Source organism: Accipiter gentilis, chromosome 22 (assembly GCF_929443795.1).
Source record: "Accipiter gentilis chromosome 22, bAccGen1.1, whole genome shotgun sequence".
Classification (NCBI taxonomy): Eukaryota; Metazoa; Chordata; class Aves; order Accipitriformes; family Accipitridae; genus Astur; species Astur gentilis.
Window position 1 is genome coordinate 18213413 of NC_064901.1, and position 26222 is coordinate 18239634.

At 40.3% G+C, this 26222-nt stretch overlaps 1 protein-coding gene across 2 annotated transcripts in view; it reads left to right on the top strand.

Annotated features, from left to right (window-relative positions):
• The first annotated feature begins 11073 nt into the window (after positions 1-11073).
• TTBK2 (tau tubulin kinase 2) overlaps positions 11074-26222 on the top strand; it is a 99769-nt gene continuing 84620 nt past the window's right edge. For both annotated transcript variants that reach the window (XM_049825914.1, XM_049825916.1), the window contains exon 1: positions 11074-11567. The gene's annotated coding sequence lies outside the window, so the exon portion shown is untranslated. The remainder of the gene's footprint in view (positions 11568-26222) is intronic.

The window sequence follows — 26222 nt, forward strand, 5'->3', positions numbered from 1 at the left end:
TTAAATCCTGCAAAACAGGCCAGTTAACTGAGTGTGAACTAAGATCTCACTGGCAAAATGAATTTATAGTAACTTCTTTTACCTTTTTACCTCTCAGAGGTTTGGGTTAGTAAGCAACAGAGACTGTTCCTCAGTACCTGCTAATGTCTTCATTAGTTCTTTATTTGTTATTACCAATAAATATGGGTCCAAGAGAGAGAAGAATGAGAATAATGGAACTTTGTGCTTTTGTGGGAAGGGAAAAATGTATCTTAGGCAATTGTCATTTACATTCACTGTTATGTGCCTTACACATCATTCTGTATTTTGTTGCTTTGGATGGAATTATTTGTTCTCTGTGTATTGACTGTGACTGTGTCCAAGAAAGGAATTCAAGTAACCAAAAGCAACTGGATCATCCTGTATGACTCACAGTAGATTCTGGTTTGGGAAGCTTTCCAGGTTCAAGAACAATCTAGTAGAAACCTCTGTCCTCTTAAAAGCTTTATCCCAAGCCAGAAGCAAAAGCATCTTGCCCTTTGGCATTTCTGAGCCCAGCAAGTAGCAATCTGTGGGACAGACATGGCTGGGTTGACCTGGCAACAGTAGTGGCAACAAGCTGAGTCTGCAGCACTGCTGGGTCAAGTTCCTGGTGATGTGAGTACCAGAACTGCATCACTAAGCAGGCCCAGGTTTGGTCTATAGGGTCCATAATACATCAGCACAGCAGAGAGTTCAGTGAGCACACATGACTGACTGCAAGGGACCCTGCATATGAATATTCTCAAAAGCATAAACTGTCCTTTCCCAGCTAATGATGAACAATAAACCGATACTGTGATATTACTGTGATTCTAACTCGGTATTCTGTGAATACGCCTGCTCACCTCGTTTATGGTCTCGTAAACCATGCTGTCTTTGCTTTCATAAAGATAGACAGCCCTCTGCCTGCATCAGTATTATCACACTTACTATCAGGGAAAGGTGGAAGATCAATTATCAGTGCAACTCAGTCTATCAAAGTCTTGAGTAAAGCAGAGACTGGAATATCTAACTACAACAACTAAGACTTGTTCACTTGCCAGAAATAATTTCATACATTACTGCATGGAAGAGGGAGGCTCATAACTGCCAGTGTCACTCTGTGGCTCCACAGGGTGAAAAACCCCAAGGACATGTCCCAACAGTACAAAGTCATACAGTGAAATTCTCTCCCTTTTCAGTTTTTCTGATACAATCAAACCCATAAATGATGTTTATGCTGAAGGCTCCATCCAACAATGCATCGTCTAGTACCGTATGGCAAACTTATACAGAGCTGCTTCCTTGACGTGTGTGTGGTCTCTGGAGCCATACAGGCTCAATGTGCACTTCAGAAAAATAGAATTACTGTACCTTCACCTTTTTAAAGAAAATATCTGAAGTAAGGCTCCCAGCTTTCTATCTAGCTTATGTGCTGATGTACAGCACATCCAGGAAGCTTCAGTTCAAGAACATATGTGATACATCTGGGACCTGTTGGTCCTAGCGCATATGGACCACACAGATGCTTGCATGTGATCAAATATACCCCAACTGCATTGCATTAGTCCTATACACATGGATCATTCATGCTTTGTACTTGCTGTACTTGTGCAGATGTGATGGGTTGACCCTGGCTGAACATCAGGTGCCCACCAAAGCCGTTCTATCACTCCCCCATCCTCAGCTGGACAGGGGAGAGAAAAATATAACAAAAAGCTTGCGGGTCGAGATAAGGACAGGAGAGATCATTCACTATTACCGTCACGGGCAAAACAGACTCAGTTTGGGAAAATTAACTCAATTTATTACAAATCAACCAGAGCAAGGTAATGAGAAATAAAATGAAATCTCAGAACACCTTCCCACCACCCCTCCCTTCTTCCCAGGCACAACTACCCTCCCGGATTTCACCACCAAGCCCCCCCAGCGGCACAGGGGGACAGGGATGGGGTTTATGGTCATCACACATTATTTTCTGCCGCTTCACCTCCTCAGGACGAGGGCTGATCACACTCTTCCCCTGCTCCAGCGTGGGGTCCCACCCACGGGAGACAGTCCTCCACGAACTCCTCCAACGTGGGCCATTCCCACGGGCTGCAGTTCTTCATGAACTGCTCCAGCATGGGTCCATTCCACGGTGTGCAGTCCTTCAGGAGCACACTGCTCCAGCGTGGGTCCCCCACGGGGTCACAAGTCCTGCCAGAAAACCTGCTCTGTGAGCTCCTCTCTCCACAGATCCGCAGGTCCTGCCAGGAACCTGCTCCAGCCCAGGGTTCCCACGGGGTCACAGCCTCCTTCGGGAACCCACCTGCTCCGGCGTGGGGTCCTCCACAGGCTACAGGTGGATATCTGCTCCACCGTGGACCTCCCTGGACTGCAGGGGGACAGCCTGCCTCACCAGGGTCTTCACCACGGGCTGCAGGGGAATCTTCGCTCCGGCGCCTGGAGCATCTCCTCCCCCTCCTTCTTCACTGACCTTGGTGTCCGCAGGCTTGTTTCTCTTACATGTTCTCACTCCTCACTCCCGCGGCAGTTTCTCCCTGTCCCAACTTTTTTTTCCTTCTTAAAAATGTTATCACAGAGGCGTTACCACTATCACTGATTGGCTCGGCCTTGGCCGGCAGCGGGTCTGTCTTAGAGCCGGCTGGTATGGGCTCGCTCTCTCTCGAACACAGGGGAAGCTTCCAGCAGCTTCTTACAGAAGCCACCCCTGTAACATCCCCCCCCCCCCCCCCCCCGCTACCAAAACCTTGCCACACAAAACCAATACAGCAGACTGCAAGGATCTGTTAGATCAGTTGGATCTGTTCAAATGTGTACATTTGTATATGGACCAACTCAGCAGAGCATATATTCAACAGGTGTAATATATTCCTTGTGGACAGCACAAGCACACAAAAGTATACATTTGCCTGGGATTTTTGAGCTATTGCTCTGGCTGGGATATGATACATTAGAAATCCTGGACAAATGTCTAAGTCCTTTTCTATGCCCAGAAAATGTTCACACGTGAAAACCCCCTACATCTGTGGAACTTCAAACATATGTTATTCCTGAGTATTAGAAAATGTTATTGCCTCAGCTGATACCTACTAGTAGAAAAATGCATGTCCCCTGTTATTGCTTTGCAATATAAACCTAGTACTTGCATGCATGAAAGCAAGCAAGCAGAAGATGGCAGTGCTGCCGTATGTAGGTTTTTTCTACAATGCAAACTAAGAAGCTTTCTTTTATCTGTGTTAGAGAGATTAGAGGTCTGTCACACAGCTAGTGGAAGCTCAGCAATGCATCATTGTAAGAAATAACTTAAATCCAGTCTTAATGCAATTAGAGGTCAATGCTACCTGTATTTTTTGTTCCATCTCATATTGGGAAATGGTTCAGCTACAAAGTTAATATTAAAAGCTGAATTATCCAGAAATTAGGTTTTATGGCCATCTATAACTAACCATGATGCACTTTCTTACAGACCTGCTGGGAAGCTTGGACACCAAGACCATAACGATGGAGTAGCATTTTGTAACTCAGCAGAAGTGGTTGTACATGTGGGTCTGCCATCGATTATCACCCAGTGGTGTAGAATGAAAACACACACTTTCCTGCTAACAGTGGAGATGATTGCTGTGGCTTTGGATCTGAAAGAGGTAAATTTAATAAATGTTTGGCCAATTACTTATCTGTTTAGTACCATTCATATGAAAGTCCACAAGCAGGGACAGATGTGTTATGAATTAGCCTAATTAAATAGCTAGTTGGGAAGACTCATGCTGCAAAAATTAATTTTACAGCTAGTTTCCAAAAATTAATGTTTTATTTTTATATTTGGGTGGCTTTCCATTTTATCTTGTATTTAATGCAAATGATAACAAATGATAAGAGATTTTGGAGTAATGGACTAAAACTAGAGGCACTCAGTAAGTCTGACACAAGCAGGTACTATACAACCTTTCTTTAACATGGCAGTGCTTCAGAGGGAGGGTCCATATTCAGGAAGAGATTCTCACCGATATGTGTTAATGGGGAGAGAGTATGAAGAAGGGAGTTCAGACCATCTGCTTTTTTTGGCTCTTGCAAATTTGTGAACCACATGGTAGATAGATACTGAGTTATTAAGTAAGTTATTAGGCAAACAGAAGCAATTGGGTGTTTGCAGAATATTCACCTCTCAACTACATTTTTGAACTTTTAGGAAGGAAGTATAGTGGTATCTAAATGATCATTAAATACCAACATTTGAAGTTCTTATGGAATTGCAGAGTTGGCAGAGGGAATGTCAAAACTCAAAGGCAAGAGGTACTGGGGATAGACAATAATTTAAAAGAACCCAGTTTGTACATTAGAATGCCACAAAGCTTATTGCAAACTAAATCAATTATATGTTTTTACAACTACAGCTATACACTGTACTACAGTTGTACCAGAAGAGCTGCTGTACTATGTCCCATGCAAAATACAAATACTGTAACTGTAGCTCATTTAATTGCCTGAAGAATGAATCAGAAAAAGAAGTATTATAATTTTCATTTTTCAGATGTTAAAGGTAATATGGATGGTGGAGCCAGTCTCAGGCAAAAAGGAAATTATTGTTGACTTGCATGAACTGCACTGCACATGTACTGCTAGTCTTCAGGGCTCCTGTATATTCTGGGAAACATCATGCAAGTACCTATCAAGCGGGCTCTGATTTCAATCCATAGGAGCTGTAATGTCCACAACCTCTGAGTCATCCACTCCTGACTCATGGTGAGTCATTACAAGTGGAAAACTAAGGCACAGAAATAGTGTATTCATCTTAAAATCAGACAAGCAGTCTATAGTAAACCTGGAAAGTGAATGCATATTTTAAATTGGTTGGTAACCTAAAACTTCCATCTTAGCTGTAACTTTTTTCTGAAGACTAGAATCCATTTTTACAACCTTATTCATAAGTAGACCATGTAACAACCTTGCTCTTCAGCTTCATACCTTATTCACTATGGATTGTATCATCACAAAGCAGTCATCAGGAAGCTTTTTGCAGAATGGAATTACACACGTATTATGAGGGCTCCCAACAAAATTCCCATTACATAATAAGGTAAAATTTCCTCCTTCTATTCCGTATCTCATAGCATCAATACTTTGGTGCACTATACTGCCAATTGACCCTTCTTCGCCTAGCAAAGTAGTCAGACATACACTCTTACAATTCTCCTCGAAGAGACCTCCTACACTAATTAGGAAGTCTCCCTGTTCTCACCTTATTATAAACCTGATGTTGATGCTGTTTTTTCACTCTCTAAATACCATTTGAACTGAACAATATTACTCAGGTCATCTTGTAGGGAATCTGAAATACTTTTAAAAAGACAAGAGAGTTACCAAAAAAAAAAAAAAAAAAAGAAAAAGATACTCACAAAGTTTATGAAGCTGTCAAATAGACAAAAACCAGCACCTAGACACAGTGCCCTTAGAGGTCTTCTGAAAAAGATCCAAGATTCCTCTGTCCCTTCAGTGGTGACTTCATGCTTATTGACACTCTGTATCTAGAAATTGTGATCTATGAAAAAAGACTGAAGGAACTTGGTTTTCTTAGTGTACAGAAGACTGATGGTGAGAGGTGAAAATAGCATTCAATTAATTTTAAGGTAGCTGCACAGAGGAAGGGAATAAATTCCTTTGGTGACAGGAGGAGAAATAATGGGTGAAATCCTTCTTTTAGTGAGAATAGTGAAACAGCCCATGAAAAAGCTTGGTTTCCATCCACAGAGTACTTTTAGAAGAGGTTGACAAATACTGGCCAGGAATGTTGTAGGGACAGTTGGTCCTTCCTTGGAAAAAGGACTAAACTAGATGTCTCAAGGTCTGTGATTTTTCATTTGCTATGACTGGATACCTGTTTAAACATCTACAAAACTTTGTAAATGCTATCCCATCTTTGGTCAATACTTCTTTTGCTCATTGACTTTTGCCTGAAATGAGAACTTATAGAACATGTTTACCTTTCTGCTCTTCAGTGACAGCATTTTTTTCACCTTCATTTATATATTCATTTTTAGTTTCAATTTTCAACAAATTCTAGGATTTGGTGGATGTTCATTTACTGACTAACCAAACCTATGAATCTTCCATCTCTTGCAAATGAATGCTTATGAAGTCTGTGCATCTTGCTATCTATCCCTCCCCTTTTATTTTTTTTCTTTTTTTTCTCTCTTCTCTTTTCTGACAATCATTTGATTTCTGACTCTCCGAAAAAATTTCTGGAGCTTTGTCTCCTACTTCTGTGGTCAACTAAGCAGAAACATTATTCAGAACTTCTGACTCACACAGAAATAAATAAACAAACCCAACACCCTGATGTCTAGGCAAAGCAGTTCCAATGAAAGTATTTGAAACCAAGGAGTCTGTACTTCACAGGATGAATCATCTATTCCCATACACATTTATCTGAAGAAAATAACAGCAGAGTTCAGAAGGTCTTGCAAGTTGTTAATCATGTCACCCTTCTCCATCAGCAGAAATATGCACATGTTTGTGTATAGGTGTCATTTTTAATTTTTGAAGATTCCTTGAAGAGGCATTAGATCCTTCCTTTCAGACAAAAAACACTGATGAAGATTCTCACATCTCCCTTATCCCACAACAAAGATTTCCAGGAAAGCAAACTTACTTTTCATTGATTATCCATTATGAAGCCTAAGAAAGCAGAAGAACTAGAAAGTTGTGTTCCATCTGTAGACAATCCTGGAAGTTCTGATCTAGTTCTGCAAATAAGAAAGAAAGATATTAGGAGTTCATATGTGGGTATATTCTCATTCTCTATTCTTTCTTAAATAAAAAAAATCATAGAAGCTAGAGCTGTGTCCAGCTGTGTCCAGAAACAGTTTTCTGTCACTCTGGTCTTTACAGGCTTGTTTCAATATTTTTAAAATTCAGACCAGTTCAATTTATTGCCTCATTAGCTGACTTAATACTTATTATTAAATATTGAAGCTATACTAGACATGTAAGAACATATTTACAGGACTGGGAATTATTTTTCATGCAAACTTGTCAGCAAATTGTATTGCCACGCATATGCCAGCACAACTAAATTTTTATCTTTTTTTTTGTTCACAGCTTTCCATAGCAACTACTCAATTATAATAAATTTTGGTCAGATAAGCCTTTGAAATTTAGAGTAATTTCTGACAGTAATCCTCCTGCTGTCCAACTTCAGAGTTCTGGTCTGCAGGAGTTTTGTCTCCTTGCCATCTACAGCCAAGTTAGACATTTAGGATTGAACCAAGACAAGACAGTCTGCTTTACTGATTTACTTTGCACCACCTGAGATATTTAAAAATCTTCAGAACAAACATAGAGATGTCCATTTGCAGTGGTTTACAGCTATTGACTAACTTTGCTAAGTAACTTCATTTCCCCTCTACTTTGGAAGTAACAAAATAAAGTTTCTGCCGATATAATCATTCTGACTTCAGAAAAATTAAACCAGCAGACAATTGTTTCCAGTACTAGTTCTTCTCCATCCCAAGGTGAAATTCACCTCTTGGCAAGATCTGAACCTTTGTTGATGCAAATAATGACCTTCCCCTTCCTGTGATTTTAATAATTTATTTATTAAAGTGACATTTTTTGGTATAATTTATTATAAAAATGTCACATTAATTTCAGTGCATTTCTCAGGAATAATGAAAGTGATGTAATAAAGAAGAAATATTTAGCATGCACAGACAAGTAAAATGTACATACGAGAATTCACCTTCCAGTGGATATTCATATTTGGAATAGACTCAGAGATCTGCAACAGACTGGATTTAGAAGCTCCTCTTCTTTCCCCTTTTTCTTTCTACATAAGTACAAGTAAACTAAAATGACTAGTCATAGCCACATCAGAGTTAGATGTTTATCTGTGATGGGCTACCACATTTGAATATGCTTGCAAGAGTTTTCTGGTTTTATACGAGGACCTAGGACACTCATTATCATTCCATGCAGATTCAGAGGTGGCTCTTCACGCATATGTGTTTGATATATTGATTCAAACGCTGCATCATAAACTCCCATACAAACAATATAGGTACATCAGAACATGCGAAATACCCTACAGGGTCAGACCAGTTATCCACCTGGCCCTCTAGTTTGCCTCTAACAGTAGCAAGAACAGATGCTATTTAGAGGCACTTTTAATAGTTAATCTTCCTTTTACTCCCCCTGCATCCAAAACTGTTGTTAATGGCATGTTATGGAATACTAGATAATTACCACACAAAGCCAGATACAGCAATAATTGGTTAAAAGATAAGAACAAGGTTATAGTTACAGTGCAAAAAGGGGCACATTTTTACATTGAGAAAGCTAATTAGAACTAACAATGTAAAACCTGAATAAAGGGCATAGGACAGTTTTTGGCTCAGAGTAACTTTTTCCAGGCCCAATCAACACTATGCAGCTAAGCTTAACTACCTATACTACCGCAAAAAAGAGCAAGAGTAGCTTGATTCCATATTTACATAGAGATTTTAATGTGTTGGGGTTTTTTGGTTTTTTTTTTTGTTGTTTTTTTGTTTTTGTTTTTTTTTTTTTTTTTTTTTTGTGGTGAAGATATTCTGCAAGTTTGCACTGACAGAGGAAATGCTGGTATCTGTTATATTTACCATCATTTTTGAACCAAAAATAGTAGAACAGAAAGCCTTGAAGAACCTCTTGGTATATTTCTGGAGCAGTGAATTAAAAAAGATTAGATCTTTTCTTTAAAGACCTCCTACACTTAAGTGGAAACAGATTTTCCTTTCGAGAAGACTCAGTTTCAGTTTATTTTTTTCCCCGCTTGACTTTTATTTGAACCATTCAGGTTTTGTCTACTTATGAAGAGTCCATGGTAATTTGAAAGCTAACAAATCACTGTAACAGATCACTATAACTTTAAAACTATCTGATGACGAAGGGAAAGGCTATTTGGTCTTTTAAAGCTTGCAGTGTGCATGCTGACTTACAGTATGCTAAGAAGACATGCACTCATGATGTGATTTCCATGATATTGTGCATGACAAAGTGGTTATATTAGATAATGAATTAACTTGTGAAGTTACAAAGTGATGACAGAAACTATGCCCCTTGGATTAGCAATGATAAACAGGTAAACAGACAAACCAGATAAACAAGTTTGTTAAGGGCTTTTCATTCTCTTTAATTGAATCAGAAAATTTTCCTGAAGAATTGTACACCTCAGGCAATACATCAAGTACTTTATTCTTCACAGATGGATTCATATTCGTGAGCTCCCCATTACACCTAGCACACAGCAAGTTTTGTTGGCATTACTTAAAGTAAGAGGTGGTCAGGGCATTCATCTACCCTCAATTATAGTTTGGGAGGAAAAGTACTGTCTACTTTAGAGAAATGTGAAAAAATCATTTGTTTAGTGCATAAGAAGAGTAGGTATAAGAAGCAAGCCTATCCTAGAATAATTGTCACCTCTGCAATCCCTTTAAGACAGGTTTGGAAGAATACGTAGCTCCAGTAGAATATCTTCCATCTGAGAAATTGTAAATGTGTATCAAAGGTAAGCAAAACTCATAACTCCATTTTGCAATTGGGGAAAAAGATGTACTGTTGAAAAAAAAAAGAAGAAAGAAACAAGCAACCCTCCCCACCTATTTCAATTGAGGTTGGTTCATTTCCATTCACAAAATGAGCATTTCTTTGTTATATCAGCTTAATTATTAACTGCTTTAATTGTTAGTTAGGACACATTATACTCACACACACTCTATATATAGAGGATATACGCTTATCACCAGTACTTATCCACGCCACTAGGACTGGTGGCCCACTGCTTGAGGTAGTTTGCTCTATGAATGAAGAGGCATCTGGCTGAAGATGACACTGAGCAAATCACAACTGTTTGGGCTCACTGTTAGGTTAGGTTCACAGTTCCCACTGCTGGGTAACTCATTTGTAAACTACAAGCACTAAGATCTTCCCATTCACAAAGCAGCAGTAGGACATACTGTTTTCTAACCTTACTCTGACTAAGATCTCCTTGTGACAAATGAAGAAAGGGCTTAAATTATTCACACTATCATCATCTTATCTGCCTGGCAGTAGGGAAATAAAAGCTTTTTTTTTTTTTTTTTTTTTGAGGAAACTTCACAGGAGAGGAAGACTGCAGCGTGTTTACTCGCTTCACGCAAGCTGCTGCGAGCGCAGCCAATCTGTCCTTCCCCCTTCCCCCAGAACAGGTCTCTCCCAGCTGCCCGCCTGCCAGACGGATCCAGCCTCTGGGTTGACACCGTGGCCTACAAGCGCGTCCCGTCGGCTGTGGGCGACGATGGCACGCCGGCACCCGCCGAAGAACGCCCGCTCCGTTGCCTCACGAGGCCGGAGAGCCTCGCCTGCAGCAAGAAGTCACCTGTGAGGGCTGAAGCTTCTTCGAAGGGCGTACCGGCCTAGGCACGGGATACATCAACCGCTCCCTAGTGCCACTGCGTGGAGCCCACGGGAGACAGCCCTGCGGTGTCGTTAGGGCGGCGTTTGCCCCCGCAGGGGACTGAAGTCCCCGAGGCGATGCGAGGGACCGGCCTCCCCCCGCCCGGACCCCTCTTTCCTCAGCCCTCCCGTCCCACCGCGGCACGGCCGGGGCAGGGCAGCGGCCTGGGCCCACGCAGGCCCCGGGCACCCCCCTCCAGGTGCGGGCAGCTTCACCGATCAGGCCCGGGGACGGCCGAGCCCGGGCTGCTAAGGCGGAGGCCGGTACCGCAGCGGAGGACGCAAGCTCCCCCCCCCGGACCGGGACGGGCGCTGCAGCGGGGAGCGGCCCTGCGGCGGCGAGCGCCAGCCTCGATCCCCCGCCACGGTTCCCTCAGAACCTCGGCGGGAAACGGCTCGGGGCGGCCCTGGCCGCCCGGCCGGCCGCCAGCGCGGCGGGGGACTACAGCGCCCAGCACGCACCTCGGCCCCGAGGCTGCGCGGGGGCGGCTGTGGCTGGCAGCGGGACTCGCCGGCTCTCAACCTACCCCGCACAACAGCGCCGTTTCCAGGTGCGCCCGCCTCCGGCAGCCTTGATTGATCCCGCCGATAACCAATCGCCCGGGAGGAATCTCGGCGGCTGCCCAATCACCGCTCCGGAAAAAGAGATGCGGGCGGCGCCCTGGAGGACAGCGGTCTCGGTGGCGCCGCGCTGATGAGGAAGGGCGAGAGCGGGGGAGGCGGCGCGGGCGAGCGCGGCCGGGCTCCGGCCGGGACTGCCGCAGGGATGGCGGCGGCCGCGAGGGGGTTAACCTCTTTGGGGAGGGCCGCGGGGCCCTCCGTAACCCCTTGAGCGCTCCTCCGCGCTGCGCGCAGTCGTTATCCCTCCCCGCGGGCGGGCCGGCGCCGTCCCGGCACTGCAGTCGCCATAGAGACCGCGCCGCACACCATGGGGCGGAGGCTGGGCCGGGGGCCGCCGCTCTAGCCTTCCTCCTCCCCCCCCCCCCCAGCCCCGCAGACCATCCCCCGCGGCGGCCGGGGTCGCCGGGCTCCGCGGGGACTCGCCTTACCGCGCGCCGCCCTGAGGAGCCGCCGCCGCCGCCTCGGCCCCGTTCCAGGTGAGGAGACGCGACGCGGCGCTGCGCTGCGCGGCGGCCGTCGCCGTTACCGTTACCCCTGCGCGCCCGCCGGCGCGGGCCCCGGCAGCCGGGCGGAGGTGTCCCGGGGTGGGGGTGGGGGGGAGTAGGGGTGCTGCGGTCGCCTCAGCGGGGGCGCGCGCGGCCCTCGGGGCTTCGGCGGCCGAACCCCCGCCGCCGGCCCGGCCGCAGCGGTTGCTGCGTGGGTGCCGCGTCGCGGATTCTCTCCTCGAGGGAGAGAGGGGAGTTTGCCGGGTGTGGGAGCTCCGGGGAGGGCACGGCCCACCCCGAGGAGGGCTTCTTGCAGCTGGGGGGGGTGGGGTGGGGGTGGTGGTGCGCGGGCAGGACGAGGCGATCCTTTCTGTGGAGTTAAGGTCGGCAGGTCTGGCGGGCTCCAGCAGCAGTCGTCGCCGCCCCGGCCTCTACGGAGAATTCAAATTTATAGGCACGAGATTTTTTTTTTTTTTTTTTTTTTTTTTTGTCCCTCCCACTTGCTGCAAGAAGGCGAACGGTAGATATCTACGTGTTCTGATGGCGAAACGTCCCTGTTTTAAAATAGCTGCATCTGTATTTCCAGTTCTTGATTGTGGCATGCGTGTTAACGGCTGGGTACGTGGGCAAGGCTGGATGGGGGATCAGTCTGTCTGTCGTCTAGCACTTTAAGTGCTGGAGCCATTAACAGCAGTTGCATCAATATATGAATACAGATATGCCTGGCTAGGCCGCAGATGCACTCAACTACGGTGATAATAGTAAACATATAAACTGCATATGGAAGAAATTAAAAAAACCATTTTTGTATCCACTCTTAGCTTTAAAAAAAAGGTATCGGGGAAATACCTTGTTCCTAAGTCTACAGATGATCTCTGGAGCTGCAACTGCATCCTTGTACTTCTGTTGTCACTCTAGAGCAAAAGCAGTGAGAGGACAAAGATCGGTACGAGGTTCCTAACCTCTGGTGTGAGTCAGAGCAGCTGGGAACAACTGCTGGTGTGATCGGGGATGGATTTGCAAATATTAATAATATTAACGTATTATCGGGGGGGCGGAAGAGGGAAATGGACACAAAGCAAAGACCCCTGACTATATAGCACAGCCTTTTGAGAACCTTCTACCATTTTTATAATTAAGCTGGAAAGGACTATAGAAAATGAGTTATAAAATAGGTTGAAATGACTTTCTTAGTTAGACTGTATGTGCAGAACCAGTTGGATTTCAGCTTAAATGTTCAGAATTAGTAAGCTATATTGATGGGTAGGCTGAGACCCCTAAAATAAAACATACACTATTAATTTTAAAATTGGATTAGCCTTGAAGCGAGTGATTAGTTTCCATGTTTTGATTCTGGAAAAAGAGTAGAATTTTTCTATGTTCAATGCCATGCCTCTGTTGAACACGTGCAATGCTTGTAGGTATGTTAGTTAATTTTACCTCTTGTATCTGAGAAACAAAAGATTAGAGCTTATTTTGCTGCTCTTGTTTGATTTTGGAAAGGTTTTTTTGGGTCTTAATGGTGTGAACTCATGGTACAAAGATATCCAACATTTTTATTCTGTGTTAAATTGCACAGAATACTTTATTGGTGGTGATTTCCTTTGTTTTACAGTGTGAATTACATTTAACAAAGTATTAAAACTTTCTTAACTTGTTAAACCAGAAGTATGCTTATTAACATTTGTTTGGCTTGTCAAAAAAATTATATATAAGAAAAGTTGACTACAGTAGTATGTATATTAATTGGTCAAAAGTTATTTTTTAAATAGTGCATAAAGATATAGTTTAAGATTTGTGAAGATGGAATCAACTATCTCTGACAAATCCTTTGTTCTTCTCTGATGTATTTCTGATGTACCACTATGCTCTTGAAGTTCAGCATCTTTTTAAACTTCCCATTTTGCAAATGATGGGGTTAGAAGGAGAAGAGCAAATTGAGCAGCTGGAATATCGTGATGTTGGTTAAGTTTAGTGTAGTGACTGTACTACTGCTGCGTGCTGCAGGCTCTGTTACCTCTAACAGCACAAAGTCCAGAGAGGTTTTTCCAATATGACTGATTAAATCAAGAAAGATTTCCGATTACGACAAAAGAGAGAGATGAGTGGAGTTTTCACTGTTCAAAGCTGATTTCTAAACAGTCAGCTTCTGCCAGTTCTAGATATATCTGTACAGAAGGTTAAACATTTGATTAGTGTGTGTGAAATTGTACTATATGGTATATTAATATACTACTGTGTTTTTTGTGTTAGCTAAGGCTTGTTTATCTAGTGGGAATGAATTGATACTCTACAACAGGAGTTTGACAGTTTCTGTGTATTCCTGTGTGTTGCGTTGTCTCTTTCTCTTGCTCTGGGGAAACACTACACAAAGCCTTTGTGTTTGGCTAGAGGGGAGGAGAAACAGCTGCCTTTTCAGTACAAGACACCAGGATTCGTAGTGGTCTCACAGGGATGCGTTGTTGTACATGGACCAGCCACTGTCCTTCCTCCCTCGTTCTGTTAAAGCACTCTCTCCTCACAGCAGAGAAACCCGAGCTTTGTTTGATTGATCTCACAGGGCAGTGTGTGTTGCGCCATGGATCTAGCAGATCAGTCTGATGGGCCAAATGTTGAAGTATAGATGGCAAGAATTAAAACATGCAAAACTGACTAAATGTGAGGCGTACATTAAGGAATCCAAGAGCTACAGATCATGTTGTGTTTAAAAATTGCTTAGTATCAAATTGATTTCTTGTCTGTGATTGGGATGAAAGAAACTTGTTCAGATGGTTAATCTGTTATTTGTTTTTCTTTTGCTTAACAGTTTAGTATCTAGGCTACTGAAATGGGAATTAAACGCATTAACTTTAAGAAGAGGAAATAAAAATTATTTCAGTTGGATGAGAGAGTACAACTAAATGGAGCAGTTCAATTTTTCTGCTTTCCATGCACTAATAGAGTGCTTTAATGGTTGTACTGTATTCTGTGTCACACAGTGGTAAAATAAAAGTTAACTTCCCTCTCTTTGTTGGAAATATGGAATACTATATAATGTGGCTTTCAGTAACTGTATCTCGTATGTTCTTTCAAAATTACTTTGAAAATATCATCCAATCTTTTACTTATCTTTTACAGCTTTATTATATTAATTACAATTTTAAATTTTAGAGTTGGATATTTTCCCCTCCCCCCCCCCCCCCCATTCAGTGCTAGATGTTAAGTAGTGTGCTTTTGGGGAAATCTGGTAACTTGGATTTTTTTTTTTAAGCTGCTTATGAATTTGAGGTGCCATTCCTGGCAGTTTAAATTTATAGTTTATTTTGCTCCATATTAGCTTATAGGTCACTAATCTTGAAACGTAAGTAATGGAAAATGCAAACAATAAAATCTGACCTTTTGACGCTTCACCTCTTGACCTGGTCAAGCATCTTTTTCCCATTTTTGAGACGTTGTGCAAGTCATAACTTTCAATAACTTATTCTTCGAACTTGTTTTTCAATTAATGGAGACAAATCTTTGAAAACCTTGAGGAATTTTTGGGGGAGAAGGGAAAGATTGAATTTGAGAAGAGGGAGGAAAAGGAGGGCAAACTGGGAGACTCAGTAAGTCTTTAGCATTTTTAACAAATCTGTATCTTGTTAAGAATTAAAAAATGTGTTCATTGTTATGTTCAGCCATGTTTTTCTGTAGTTCTTGTACTGGATGGTTGAGAACAAATCTGTGATGAAAAACATTGGTCGAATGCTACTTCATGCTGTTGCTTTGTCTCTGAAGAGACTAATCAATTATTGAGAATTGGGTTATTTGCACTGATGAGGGACTCCATCCGATAATTCATCCTTTCAGAGAAATGTATGTTGCTTAGCTTTGCATTTGAGTGCAGGAGAAGCTTCTGAGTAGTTGGAAGAGTTGAAGGCTGGCTGGGTTTTCATGGATGAAGTTAACCAGCTCACTGATGGTATTGATGAGGAAAGTAACTTTTTGCAATACAGCGGAAAGTAATTTTTTCCAATACAAACCTGTCTGATGTATAAAGAAAGGATAAAATATGCTGAACGTGCTCTGAGAGCTTGTAAAAGATGTGAGGTCTTTTTAATAGGAGGCCAATTTCTATATCTAGATGCTGTAAAGGGATCTGTTACTTGTTGCAGGGACAAATTACGATCTGGAGATAACATGGGGAAAAACTGTAATGATCAAGGTTGGTGTCCTCCTGGTCTGTTTAAATGGAAATAATTTTATTACGTTTTTGATGCGCTTCTCTCACAACTGAAGTTACATGAAAATTGTATCCTGTGTTAACGGACTCGTTCCACTGGACTAATCCACAGTTAGGAAAGATCATGCCTTTTAGAGTTTGCATCTTTTCAATTAGAAATTGCTTATTAATTCTGAAAGAGGGAGTTCGTTCGCTCTCTATCAATTCCCAGATAATGTTGCTTTTGTCGCACAGGGTATTAGCATTTTGTGAGGGTTTTAGGAACACTTAACTTGATACAATGTTCCTCAACAATGTAGTAAGACTTATATTGCTTTGTTGTGTGGTGTATCAGCAGGAAGTGTCTTGTTGCAGCTGTTAAGTTTACTGCTATAGTAATGCTTCAAATGCCACTCTTGGCAACCAGTAGGGCTTCTGAGCAAATTAAGTATGTCTGTTTAGCTTCACAGTGTTCAAGTATTTAAAAAAAGGGGAGGGTGAGTTATAAATAGAGCATGCTTCTTTTCAGCATCAAACTGGTGACTTTTTGGAACTTATTTGTATGTTATTTTGTTTTAAATAATTAATATATGTTGAGTTATTTACTGTCTTGAAATAATTAATTATTTTCCTGTCTTTCCATTTGTCAGCGTCCCCGGTTAAATAGATCCAGAACAGGCATTATCAACTGATTGAAATTGTATTAGATGAGGAATGACTGTGCTGCTCAAGTTTCATTGAATGCCCTGCCTTCATATGTGACACTTATGATTTTCCAGTAGTCTATAAAACCAAAGTATAATTCCCTAAGTCAAGTCAGCCTAGAACAAATTGGCATGTTGTACTCTGAGAGCAGAAGGAGGGGAATTGATATTGGATCACGATTCTTTTTCTGTATAAAGTTTATCTGCTGTTTTGTCAAGCTCTAGAGAATATTGTGATAATCATGATGATTTGGGTGAAATTATAGTTTAACAGTTTTGAGCAAGATGGTGTTTCCAGTGGGGAAACCTGTTGAGCAGTTCATCTGGATGGAGAAAAATCATGAAAGAATCACAAGATAGATCAGTGTGAAGAAAGTATTTATTGGTCTTGTGGGAGAAATGTGCTATCTAACCCAGTCAGTTCTTCTCTTGACTAGGCAAGAACTAAGAAATTGATGCTGAAGCTGAGGAACAAGCCATCAGCCTCCCACAGTAAAGCAGATGCATGCACGAAAGAAGCTCCATTATTGACTGTCTGGTGCTGCTTGTCATTTATTTATAGATGTACATACATATAATCATATTTTTCACTTGTTAGCTCCTGCAGATGAAATTGAATGTTATTGTTGAACCAGTCTAACAGCTGGCTGCAGTTTATAAGTGGAAGATGATGTCCTCTGCCTGTGCCTTTTCTGGTGCCCATTGATCTCTGAGCTGCGCTGATTCAACTTACGAACTTGACAGAGAATGATTGTAAGAAGGGCCTCATTTATATTGGGCTTTTTTTCTGAGATAGGTTTATAACTCTTGCTAGGTCATGCTGTTATGTGCAACTTCACCCTGAATGTCTAGCTGAGATAGTAGTCATAACCAGATCCTTTCTATTACTGTAGCCTGGGCGCTCAGCTGATAGGTCTTTCTGCCTATTGTCAGCTCAGGGAGGAAGCAAGAGAAAGAGCAACATTTTATCTGAAAGGCTGCTTTGATTAGAAGGAAATTCGGGCTAGATGCTAAATTCAGGGTGGACATTTCTCTCTGTTGTCCATATTGTTCTTATGTATTTCCTTAGTTTTGAGCCTGGGATACGTCGGTCATGTGGCCATGCTTCTATATGTATCTCCAAAGACTGGACTAACCTTTCCTTGATGAGTCAATTTTCCCTTGACTTCCCTCTGCAATCCGTGAGCAACTGTACTGGCTTGTTGGAATTGGTAGGTAATATATCAATTCTATTGTGAGAACCTGTGATGGCTCCCTGAAATATTTTTTTCTTTCTGGAGTAGAGGTTTGGACAGAATTGATTTGTAGTCTGAATCCAGACCAGGGCCTGCCATATGAGTAGCCCTGCGGTAGATATTGCTCATATTTGGTGTTGACACATAATGTGCTCTTATATTCTTTGCTCTGAAAGAAGTAAAAGCTGCAATCTTGGTCTTAAGAGTAGTAATAGCCATAGTCTTATTTATTACCTGTATTATTACTATTCTAGTTCCTAGTACTAATAAAAAAAAAAGGTATACACAGATTTCACCCATATCATTGTATGTTCCCTGTTTCTCAGTAGAAATCTCATAATTCTGCTTGCCGTATGATTGCATATCCAGCATATTCTCTTACCGAGTAGAAATTAATTTTTGTTTAAATAATGATTTCAAAATGAAGTATCTCACCACAGTTTAGAATTGAATATCCTTCAAGCAAATTTAATGCCTGTTGGTGTATAAAAAAAAAGGAAAAACTTATAACTTGTGTTGATAGAATTATATTTCTTATAAGTAAATTCAAGAACCTATAGAATACTGTTCTTCTTTTAGGGTTATTACACTTTCGCCATTATGGTGTTATGTGTTACTGTTTCCATATCTACAAAATTAAATCTGCACTCAGTCAATCTGAAGTAAACCTTCTAGTTTTAGACGTTTCATTTGTATAGATCAAGTGTTTAAACATTCAAAATATACAAATATGGCAGGTTAGGTCAACAATACAACCAGGATTATTTTTAAAGCCTGATCTTTAATTCTGAGAGATTTGGTATTGAATATCTTTATTTACACACAGGTGATATTTCTTAGAAGGCGTGATACCAATGTGTAATATTTTTTATTATTTAAGTAATGATGAAATGAAATAATGTTTTTTGGGAAACTTTGCTGTTGTGTTCTTAGGAATAGTTTTGCGTTTGTTTGGCAGACAGTTAAAATCTGAGTTTGCACTGTTAGCTGTTCTGATGTGTAAGAAATTCATATAACTTTTGAAAGTCTCTTGATCCCCATGTTTGTAATACATAAACTTACTGATTCTTATGCCTCGTCATTCTGCCATACTTTATTTTTTCAGCTGATCTCTGGACTGTTGAAAAGTACTTTTGTGGACTTAGGACAGTCTCAGCATACTAAATTTGCCTGGGGCAATTATATTTTCATAATGAAATATATAGTTAATTTTCAAAGATAAAAAACTCATCACTTATCTCAGCCTGACTGCTTTAAGACCAAGGGAACTGCAGTGGTTATTGAGGTTAACTTCGTGCATAACACCAGCTTCCCTAAGACTTCTCTGAATTATATGTGCTAACAGTAGTTGAATAAGAGCATATAATTTAGAAAATCATTCCGTTGTCTTTTAAGAATTGTCAGTAATGAGGAATCCACTGAAATCATTCATGAAGTATTCTAAAGGTAGAATATCTTTTTTGACTAAAATTAAAGGCCTTGGAGATCTTCTTATGTTTGTAAGTAATCAAAAGGTTCAACCTTTTACTCGTATGATTTTGTATGTCAGAATGAAGACCACTTGTAATTTCTTAGACTAAAGTAATTTTTATTAGGTAATCTGAAGGAATTGAGCTTCATAATTTTGACACTCCATACATATTCTCCAGTATTTTAATAATTTGGTTTATCTGCATCTTTTTGTCAAAAAAAATAAAAAATTATTGAAATGTGAACACCAGAACTGGATAAAATATTCCAGCAGCAATCCTATAGCAAGCAGGTAGGGAGGTATTACAATCTTCCTTAGTGTTTATTTGCCTACTCATCTGTAGTGGTCATAGCCTTAACACTGCAGCAGATGCATTTATCAAAAGTGACTGATTATTTGTATTGTGTGAGGTGATGTCTCAACTTATTCTTTGCTCCTTGATGTATAATGTGTTCTTTTATCTGAGTTGGAACATGCGTAGTTTGATTGCAGTCTATTAAATAGTTGATGCAGTTTGTTCTATACCTCTTCCTGATCTCAGTATCAACTACAAACTTTATCATTTTTTTTCTAGTAAAAAATGTTTCCGTGTAAAGTCAGGAATTGATTCTTATGGGACTAATTAGAGAAATATTAGTTCAGTTAGCTTACAGTTGTATTTTGGGACCTATTATTTAATGTGTGATCTATTGATTTTCTGCCGTTTTAATTTTTTCAAAACGGACTGTGCTGTGTGGTACAAACTTTGATGTCTTAAAGAAGTATAAGTGCCATAACAATTATTATCTTTATAGGCCAAACTTGTAATGTCGTTGCAAAAAGTGAGTTTGACAAGAAGGGGAACTTAGCAGAATGGCAGTAATTTTATTGCCTTCCTTTCATTCTTTAAAACTCAAGTCCTCTCTTTTGCCTGGAATTGATATAAAGCTGATGACCCACAGTTACCAAAGTAATTTTATTTATCTTCTCCCAACACTAACAGTAACTGTCTTCTGGAGTTTTCTACGTTTCAGGAATCTGTTGGAATCTGCAACGATAAACCAGAAATCTTCTTGAAACTTTCTATTAAAATAAAAGTTACTCAAAATGCATTCTTCTCAGCCTGTCTAACTTGGTAGCATCTGACTAGTACTTATCGTGGGAATACAAGATGCATCGTCATCATCATCATCATCGTGATACATCTCCCCGACCCCGGCGAGCGACTGATCCTTCCTTCCTTGCCCCACCGCGCACTCTCCCCCCGCGCCGCCGTCCGTCCCCCCCGCAGCCGCCCGGCCGCGGGACGCCGCCGGCCGCTCGGAGCTGGCCAGGGTGCTGACCCGGCCCGGGCGCTCCCCGCCGGCGCTCGCCAGCCTTGGCGCCCTGATCCGGAGAGGGGGACAGAGAGAGTGCCCCTCTTTGAGAGCCACCCAGGCACCAGGCGAGGAGCTACAAAAAGAAGGCTGCCACTGCCTTCGTGGTAGCATCTCCTTTTCACGTGTCATTATATCCTGGGACTTGCACAGGAAATCTTGATGCAGTTGCTACCTATACCGGCAGAAAACTGTTCTGTGAAAGAAGTTTTCCCAGAACCACAGCTCCTGCCTTGTTAACAGGCCCAGTCATGCTAAACTCATCATTGGAAGCAGATTCCTTGTCATCCAAATTACACCAAACATCGAGCAAGAGATGCAAACTTTTCCAATGCACTTCTGTAAAGTTTCACTATAAAGTGAATCTTAAGCAATCACTGTGCATCACAGTGAACTTTCAGACAGCGTATAAAGGGCAAAAACATGAATCTGCCTGTAGCTTAACAATTTGCACAAAACACCTGCTTTGTCTTCTCAGCTCTGGCCCCAAGAGGACCCTATAAACCAGCCTCCAAAATTGAACCTGGAAAGTAACACTAACATCTATAAACAACTTCCAGCTTATTACAGATATTAGTTTCATTTTTTCCTCCATGTCCCACTAATTTCTACGTTCTGTCTTCTTCCCCACACCACTCTTTTCTTTCTTATATACTTTAAAGATTAGTTATAGCACCATTTTTAAGTATTATTAAACATAAACCCCCTTATTTTTGTAATTCACTTTTACAAATAACTTACCCAATTCAGGAAGCATTAGGGCACACTAATTTGCATCTATGTGTAGCTACATTGCCAAATTTGTTGCCATTTTATGTGAGTAGTTATGGTTAAAGACGTGAATCCTCATTCATACAATTACAAAGTTCTGTATTCTCATAAAATATAGAATAGGGAACATGTAATGTACACATACATATATGTAAATAATGTAAACATAATGTAAAATCACATGTGTGTGATTTGTGTGTGTGTGTACATATATTTATTAAAAATGTGTGTTAGTATACGAGTATTATAAAGAATACTACATTTCTGATTCCCTGCATTAATTCTTGCTTTGATACAGATATACCTCAAAGCCTTGATGCAGAGGAGAAGCTGCTTGAGCTTTGGTGGCCTCATTAGCGATTATGAGGAAGTAGTAACAAGAACTGGGAGAGAAGCAATACAAAGGAATGCAACTGTGTTTTGGACATATGGCATCATTCTCCTTCTCCCCTTTTCCCATCTAATTCCTCTTCCTCAGGCCTTTCCTGGTGAGACCTTTGGATGTGTTTCTGCTGTGAGGGCTCCATGGCTCTCAGGCAAGAGTCTGAATGTCCTGAGATGACCACTATTCTGCGCAGTGCGAAGCAATGCTGTGCAGGCTAGACTAAAGAATCAGAATTAGTAAGTAAGGGAACCTGAGTGAGGCCTCTGTAGAAATATTAAAAAAGGCAAAAAAGTAGAGGATTAGTTTATTTTTATTTATTTAGGCTTTGTGTGTGTGAATTGGATTGTACAGTCTCTGAACATGGCGGTGGAAAATAATTTCTATGAATTGTTTTGTTTTAAATTGGTGGCATGTTTTGATAAGTTTGCTTCATTTCTTATGTATCACCATATGCATGGCAATTTTATTTCACACACACAAAAAAGTAATCTCTAGTTAGTTGATTGAACTTTCCTTTTTTGAGAGTATGACTATTGCTCTATCTGTCGGTCCTTTTTTTTTTTTCCTCCTTAAAAGTAAGATATAAGCCTCTTGCATCCTTTTTTGATTTCTCAGCTTTAAAATTGTTACTGAAAAATTCTTAGTAGTTATTGAACTCTTGTTACTAGCTATCAGACTGAAGCAAAGCTATTGGACTGAAGCAAATTAAAAACATTTTTTACACTTCAATACTGCAGCCCTCATCACTTAAGTAAAACTTCTAAAAATGCACCTGAGACTCGAACCTCTTCTCTTGTCATTCCCATTACCAGTTACCTCAGCATAACAAGCTTTCCAGGGACAGGTTGTCCTTTTGTCAGACTTGACAACTGATAATGACCAACAAATGGATTAAAAAGCATACTTCTACCCTGTTTTTTTCCCTATGCTGTAGGATCTTGTAGAATTTTAAATATTTAATAACGTGGTAAAAGCCTAGTCCTCTTGGGGGAGGAAGTTCTATGTCAGCAAAAGCGTGTGATCACTTCTCTAGCAAACGATGTAGAAACCTTTGTCTTGTTCGTTCTTGTATGCAGGTAGTGCCAGACCAAAAATAGGTGTACATGTGCTGAATGTAATTAGGAAAACAAAAAGTCTTAATCCAGGGGTAAGAATTGAACAAAAAAGCCTGCATGGTATTGCATGTAATCGGCATTTGCCTCTCTAATGCGTTTCCTGTGGGAAAGGTAGCAAAGATTAGAATTTAGCTAAAATTCAGAGATTCCTTATGAAATTATGTTGAGGAATATCCAACCAAAACCATTTAGAAAAATGAAAAGAATTTAAGAGGTGTGAATATCATATCAAGTAGCAACAGAATTATAGGAATTCTTGTCCCCTTTTTCATCAGTTTTACATTGTATCTTATTTGTTGAAGGACAGTCATACGTCTTTCCAGTTGTTTTACAGAAATCATGGCTGTTCGTGAGAGAGAATTTTTTTTTAAATGTTTTTTTTTCCCTAAGTTAAACACAGTATTGAAAGATCCCTGAAGTAACCTAAAGTAGACATGAAAATTACAGTTGTAGTGGCTGTTTATACCTTTGCTTCTCTTGATGTTACCTGTAGCAGCCTAAAATTTTAGTTGTGTCACCTTTATAAAAATCAATCATGTTTTGCTGCTGCCAGAGGTAACAACCAATTTTAAAATGAAAGTTTTCTTTGTATTTGAACTGTAGCATTGCTGTACCTGACTGTCAGTGAGTTCAAGTGCATTCTGTGAATTTTTGTTGTTAAAAATCTGACCCTGGATGCCTGCATCAGCTTTATTAAGAGAAAGATAGCCTTGAGGTTAGGAGAAGTATGTGTATTAATGTGTTGGTTCTCTGTATCCAAGCTATAGAATTATTTGAGTGTAACAATTAGAGGCATTTCCAAGTCTTTTCTGAAGCCAGATACAGGGAAGAGAACTCATCCCTTGTCTAACCAGTATCTGATCAATCAGCTATAGTATGTTTTTTATCATATTGAAGTTGTGTAACAAAGTGGCATGGTAACATGATAACAGCAGAGGTAATGGAATTTTCTTTTTAGGGTTGGCATGGATGCGCTTGGCATGACTTTTTTGGTATCTGTAGGATAAAATAATGGAAAAATTATAAGTAATGTATGAGCTCATGGATAAGACAGATTTGGTGTTTCCACCTGACCAATGTGTGGAAGTCATCCATGATCCTTACAGCTCTGGATGCTCATCCACCCATGATCACCACTGTTGAATCACATCATGCTTTAAAGTTCTACTAGCTCAGTTCTGTGCATGCATAAGACTCCCTGTTGACTGAGGAGTGTCTAGACCTATTGAGAAAAATCATTGGGTGGGTGAGAAGTAGGTGAAGCATTCAAAAAAAAAAAAAAAAAGACTTACTGTGATGTGATTATAATTTAAGAGAGGACTAAGCTTGTATGTTTTTAGTGTAGTTTTGAATTAAAATTCTTTTGTGGATTCCACAAGGTTTTTTTGTTGTTAAGATGGTTCTAAATGATTGAATTAGCAGTATTTGGGCATAACTTCTGTCACTGGGACAAAAATTTGAGTGCATTGCATAAAGCAAGGCTTCTAGCTAGACCGGAGGGGAGAAAAATAAATTATCGACAGTAATGTCTTGCTAAGCTAATGCGAGCTATACTTTACTTTACATGTACATGTAGGTAACTTAAACTAGTACTGCTGCCTTGAAAGCAATTCTACCCATTCACCCTCTCTCCTGGTAGAAGGGTTTTTGTTGCCACTTAGTGATTTAGATCAGGGAACCAAGCTAGCTTAAAACGAAAGTTTTCTGAAAGGGTTAGGATTTTATGTTTGTTAGTCCAGTTCATTATATAGTTTGGAGTGTTAAGGACAAGTTTTTGATGTGCTGGATGAATTTACTTGGGGAAGTGCACTACTGGACCTGTTACTCAGGATTAAAGAAGAACTGGTCACACATGTGAAGGCTGATGGCAGCCTTGGCTGCAGTGACTGTGAGACAGTGGATTAAGACCAAAGGGAGCGAGGAAAGTGAGAAGCAGATTAGGAACATTAGACTTGAGAAGAGCAAACTTCAGCTTATTCAGAGAATGAATGGGTGAGATGCTGTGGCAGGCTGCTCTGAGGTTTATAAGAAAGGAGGATATTTTTCTACAGTTCTGTTGGTAGAATAGAGTTAGTAAAAAATGATGTGCTTCTATGGACTCTTAGTAATATCAGTCTGTTTTGTGAAATGAATCTCCAGTTTTAGAAAAGTTTTAAAAAACTACATGTCTACTGCCAAAACTTGTATCAGAATCTCTCTGTCATGTGGTGTAAATTACAAGTGCAACATAAATAGGAAAAAATTGAAAAAGTACTTTCTAAACTGATTCTGGTTTGTTTTTTTTTTTTAATTGAAACTGTTGTGTAATTCAAGCAGCAGTACTTAGCTGTGATATCATTTGAGTATGATTATATGATGTTAAGTGGTTTTGATAACACTGTACACTTTAATGTTTGAAAGTCTTTTACTGTAATAGCATATTCTATGAATAGCCTAACTTTTTTTCTGTAGCAGTAGGTATAATTTAAAACTTTACATCATTACCACATGTCGTGGTACAGCACATGGCACAGCAATATTATAAGAAACTGTTTGATATTTACATAAGAATATAAATGTGGTCATAACCATTAAAACATAATGAACATTAATGAATTGTTGCCAAAACTAAGCTGTATTTAATAGCCTATGAATAGTTTGATCTCTGCTATAGTTAAAATGGCTTCAAATCCCACACTACACTGACTGCTCCAAGCCATGTTTCCTTTCATCTTTATGTAAGCTAACATTTTGCAAAAGTTACATGGAAACTCATTTTTTAAATGGTGGTTATTCTATATTTTAAAAAATACATATTGTAATAGATTTTAATGCTTCAGCTGAGGAGTATGTTTCTAATTTTACTGGTTGACAGGATCACAAACTTGCTCTGTGTAATGATACCAAATTTAAAAAGGAGTATTCCATTTCAATCATAAGTGAAAAAAAGATGAGCGAATATGGAGGATCATTGAAAGTAGCAGGCCTGTACTATAGCTGCAAGCTATTAAATCAACATAATTTCATTGCTGTTCGCAGAGTGGCTTGGTGCACCTTTATTAGAGGTAGAATTCAAGCTTATAATATTAGTGATTACTGTTAGTTTTTAATGTGCATGTGAAAATCTGCATTTGAATGAGAAGCCTTGTGCTGGAGGGAATAGGAGATACGCCAACTGATGGGAAGAGTATTACAAATAGAGACACTGAGACTAGAGACTAAACCCAGCATAAAATGGAAGGGACAGCACATGGAAAATAGTTGTTGAAATAATGGAACAAATTGTACTTGGAGATCTTGAGTATTTCTTGCATACAGAGCTTTATAATTTTTTATTTTTCTTTATTTAAAAAAAGACCTCACAGAAGTGTCAGAAAAAAGAGCTTACTTGAGTTGAAATGGTATCCTTTCTGTCATCATTCCCACAACAGTTAGTCAGCAGTTTTAGGGT